The sequence below is a fragment of the Monodelphis domestica genome, chromosome 1, assembly GCF_027887165.1.
Source record: "Monodelphis domestica isolate mMonDom1 chromosome 1, mMonDom1.pri, whole genome shotgun sequence".
Taxonomy (NCBI): Eukaryota; Metazoa; Chordata; class Mammalia; order Didelphimorphia; family Didelphidae; genus Monodelphis; species Monodelphis domestica.
The window spans coordinates 729,113,185-729,118,464 of record NC_077227.1 but is presented as its reverse complement, the minus strand read 5'-3'; the positions used below and the strand labels follow the sequence as shown (position 1 = coordinate 729,118,464).

The window sequence follows — 5,280 nt, the reverse complement described above, 5'->3', positions numbered from 1 at the left end:
AACCTCTCAGGTCTCATTTTACTCAATTGAAAAGTAGTGATCCAAGTCAATTCAACAAAACAACTTCTAGGTATAAAACACAGTGCTCTGTACTGGTGAAGGAAACCTGAAAATTACCTAGTTCCTGCCCTCAAGCAGCATATTATCTGTTAGGCCAGAAATAATTCATTTTATTTTATCTATGCAAAATACTTCAATGAAATTTACATTAGAAAATAAAATCTGTTGAATATAGTAGTTTCAATTTGAGAAAAACTCTTTTACACATGCATAGGATTTACAATTTTAAAGTGGTAACTTTTGGGATGAAATATTCCTTAATGATTCTTTAATGTAATAGCATAATTTTATAGACAAGGAAGGTGAGGTTAAAAGAAAAGAGTTTTCTTCTGGGAAAATGTGAAAAGTCAGAATTCCAAGTCAATTCTATGATGTATAATTCTAGTCATGGAGGAAAGTAATTCAGGCCTCTTTAATGGAAATGCCAACAATCTTTTTTTTTTCTTTTTCCCCATCATACTTAGGTGGCTTTAGCTGCATTGAGACATCTCCATGGTTCAGTCTGAAAGACAGTTATAAGTAAAACTGTATTATAATGGGGCCTTTCTGGTACATTCAGTAATAAATGTCACCTTTAGACATCACCTTGGATGAGATCCCAGGTGGATCTCAATTCATTCTAGAATTCACATTAAAGTACTCATATTTAAGTAATGTTCCAATGTAGTTACTAATGTGGTGACTCACTCTGAAGTTGCTAAAAAGCTCCAATTGGTAAGTATATCTGTGTTGGATGCTAGTATGAAAAAATTTCTATAGGACCAACACCATGTGCCTCAGTTAACTTATCTAAAAATAGTAACAATCTTATCTGTATTATCTTCATTCCATTTGTCTTACTTCCACTTCTGTAAAACTGGCAGCTTGGTAGCGCCAGGCATAGGGTCAGGAAGCTAATATCCTACTGCAGACATTGCCTAGGCATGTGCTTCTGGGCAAGTCATTTATTCTGCCTGCCTTAGTTTCCTCAGCTATAAAATGGTAGTAATAATATCACCTTCCTCCCAGATGGGAATATTTGTAAAGTGCTTGACAGAGGGCATAACACATAGTAGACAATATATAAATACTAGCTATTATTATCACTATTTAAATGAGGAGTATAAATTTTGTGCCTTCTAAATGGCCATTCCATTTCTCTCTACAATCCTTTGGGAAAGAAATGTTATTCACATTCTAATATTATCCCATATGAGAATGTTAAAGGAGGATATACTAAAAGATAATAGCACTTATAGCATTCTCATTTACTCAGTACACTGGAAGATTAATTATGTCACCTTTATGGGCATTTCATCTGCCAATACAGATTATGATTCCATTGTGCCTCAATAGATGGTTACCAAAAAGGAATTTCCATTACAGAGTATTCACTTTCCTCCATGATTTTGTCTACATTCCCAGTAATACTGAGTCTCCCAAAGACATTTTTCTAACTAGAATTTTCAGAGGTAATAGTAGAGATTAGTTATATTTTGGAGTGATCTACTATAATGTCAGGAAATAATGTTTCTCCAACTAAAATCTGTATTCAAAACAAGTATCATCATTGCAAGGAGAGGGGTAAAGGGAATGTTGGATTCCATGACTTTAAGAGTCTATACCATAGCAGATGAAAAGCTTTTGAGTAAAGGTCCAGGGATAAGTCACATGAACTTAACAAGTATTTACTGAGTGCATTTATATACTATAGTTACCTTCCAGGGAACAAACTAACTCAACAAGAGATACCAAGACTAGATTACCTGATGGGTAATGAACTTTTTAGTCAAAACTCTCAAATATAATCAATTCAAATAATATAATGGCAAAACATATACATCAATAAAATAGGTGAACACACAACCAGGGAATCATTGATCTTTGGAGCATTGAAAAATTTGGCATGTGTGTGTGTGTGTGTGTGTGTGTGTGTGTGTGTGTGTGTGTGTGTGTGTATATATATATATAGTTGTTGTTAAATGGTAACCTTTTCCTCATGGCAGTTATTACAATTTGCTCACTTACACAACATAATTTAGAAGCAGCTTTGATAATATGTTGGCCTAATCTCCTTGTTTTCTATGAGGAGAAACTGGGGCTTCAAAGAAGGGAAGAGATTTGTCCTACATCCAATTATTAGTCAATAGCAAAGCCAGGAGAAGAATCTAGTTGTCCTGACCTCAAATCCAGAGTTCTTCCTACCTCTTCAAACTTCTGCTATTAATTTTTCAAATGCAAATCCCAGAGATCAAAGAGCTCAGATGCTTTAATATCAGATTGTTCTATACTTAATTTATGTAATTCACTAAATACTTATGTTTTATAATAGAAAAAATATTTTTCATGATTTTGATTAATTTCTTCAAGTAATGATTAATTAAATATTCCAAAAAATAGTGCCTATGATTTGTGTCTGAATCAGCTTGAGTGGTTAAGCATTTATTAAACAATGGACACTACAATAAATGTTGAAAATACAATGAAAAGGGGAAAAAAAAACCACTATTCCCACTCTCAAGCAGTTCACAATCTAATAGGTGAGACAACATAAAAACAAAGTAAAAACAATGTACTGTTATGTTGTAGTTCAAACATTTTAAAAACATATCCTACTTACCCTAAATGAATTTAGTGTTTTCTTGGCAAACATACTAGAGTGGTTTCCCATTTCCTTCTCCAGCTCATTTTATAGATGAGGAAACTGAGGCAAATAAAGTTAAGTGACTTGCCAAGGTCACATAACTAGTAAGTATCAAAAACCACATTTGGACTCAGGAAGATGAGTTCAGGTTCAAAATCCCATTCATTGTGCTATCTCCGGGCACCAAAATATATATAAATAGGGTCAATTGGAGATAAGCATATTATATTTGATAGATTTCATCATATGGGAGGAAAAATTTTAGCACAACTGAATGACAATGGGCAAGTCACTTTGTTTGTCTTGTTTTCATTTTCTTCACTTAAAAATTGGAGATGCTGATATGTGTAACTAAAGCACAAATGGAGTTATGATAAACTTTATAAGATTCTTGACAGGGGCCATCAAGAGCTTGGGTCTAAAGAGTGATGTCTTGGCCAGGACTCAGCACCCTTGAAGACACAAGGAATCTATTGCCTGGGCTTATGTTGGCAGAAGAGGAAGATGTGTTCTACTAGACCACTTACAGAGGTTGCACTGAGGAATTTGGTAATGAATATGAGGGGGACCAGTCAGACACAGAAGATTAAATTAACTCTGATTTTGACATTGATGAAGGGGATGAGCCAGCAAGTGATGGAGATTGAGATGAACCAAGAAGAAAGCCTCATGTAGTTTACCAGGGCCTATAAGAATCCTATCAAGAACAAAAAAGGAAGCTGGTAGCTCCCAGAGGGCATGGGATGAGAAAACACTATTACGCTTTATGCTACAGGATGAAGTCCCAGACAGCTAGAAATCAGTGTGTCAGGCTGAGCATACCACAAGACATATCTCTAGATTCAGGAATATCAGGGTTAGTCATAGAGACTAAAGGGTTCACACTGACACAAGAGGAGGTTCTCAGGGAAGCCAGGATCACAGAGAAGGTCAAGTTATGTTCACATGAGAAATACTAATTGAAAGCAGACAAAAAAAAATAGGTTCATAAGAAGCATAAATGCCCAGAGGCCAGTGATCAGCTCCATTCATCGTTTGTCATATGACTTATTGTCCAGCCTTGTACAATGATCCTTTTACAGATATCCCCTATGCACTGCTAGAACCTTCAAGTTTATATGAGCTAAATCATGGCCCATGGATTTCTATCTGCTGCTTTTGCCTTGGACCCTGACCCATCACCTCCTGAGCCCTTCCAGGTATATAAGCCCTGGGTTCTTCACCAGAAGATCATGATCAAATGAAAGAATACTTAATCCTAAGGGGTTCCTCTTTTGTCCTTTGTCACCTGGACCTTACTGACCTCATCTCTCTGTCTTTTCTTCCATTTGTCTCTTTCTCTTATACTCTCCTATCCTTAATTCTTCCTTCTTTCCTTCCACAATCAACCTTCCATATTCTGTCTATTATTTTTAATCTAATAAAATTAGGAAAATTTCAAAAAAAAAGGATTCTTGACACATACTTATAACCATACTATCTAAACTTTATCACCATCTTTTGTATTGGTCTGAGGAACAATTAAGTATAAAAGACTTCCTACCACTGCTGAATCTCATGACTTCTGATTAAGGCTCCCCAAAGCAAATAGGGAAAGATTCCAATTGTTGAACCACAGAATCATCAACTCCCAAATTTTATAGTTAGAAAGAGCTGAATTCCAATTGGCCTCAAGGACATACTAACCATGGACTAATCATTTAATTTTCACCTCTCTCAGTGGCCTGAACTGTAAAATTGGGATAATAATAGTACATATTTCATAAGGTTGCTATGAGGATAAAATTAAATATTTATAAAAAATTTAGCTGTCCCTTCAACATAAGTGCCATATAAAAGTTTCTCCCCCCTCCCATTTGGTTATAAGAACTAAGCAAGTTTGTAGAATAGCTTCAAGCATGATCATCTTCCCAGACTACAACATGGAAAAACACATTCTTAGAGGCAGAAGAAAACTCACGCATTTAATCAAATCCCTCAAAACTGCTGTTTTTAAGTCAAATGCTTCCTATAGAGCATGGCCATAGCTTTAGAAAGACATTCAGTGGTCCAAAAAAAGTGTAAGACCCTCAGAGAAACTAAATAACATCTATTTCATTGTCTAATACAACAGAAAAGGAATTTGATAAAAGCTGAAGGGGGTTTGGGACACTTGTGGTGACCTTAATATACTGTTGATAGAATTGTGAACAGAAAACCATTCTGGAGAAGAATTTGGAACTATATTCAAAGGGCTATAAATTTGTAATGCTCTTTGACTCAGTAATACTCTTCCTAGGTCTAAATCTCTAATTGATCAAAAATGAGAAAAAGACGTATTTGTACAAAAATTTATACCAATTCTTTTGGTCGTGACAAAAATTTGGAAATGCAGAGGAAGTTCATCAATTGGAGATTTACTCAACAAGTTATGGTATATGACTGTAATGGAAAATTATAGTGCTAGATAATTGATGATGAGGATGATTTCAGAAAAAAAACACAAGATAGACTTAAAAGAATTGATGCAAAGTTAAAGGAGAAGAACCAGGAGGACATTGTACATAGTAACAATAATACCATAAGTTGATCCATTGGAAATGACAGCTATTTTAAGC

The 5,280-nt window shown here is 35.0% G+C and overlaps 1 pseudogene; it reads left to right on the top strand.

Annotated features, from left to right (window-relative positions):
* The first annotated feature begins 519 nt into the window (after positions 1–519).
* On the top strand, positions 520–4,797 carry LOC130453748 (vacuolar protein sorting-associated protein 72 homolog; annotated as a pseudogene).
* The last annotated feature ends 483 nt before the right edge of the window (positions 4,798–5,280 follow it).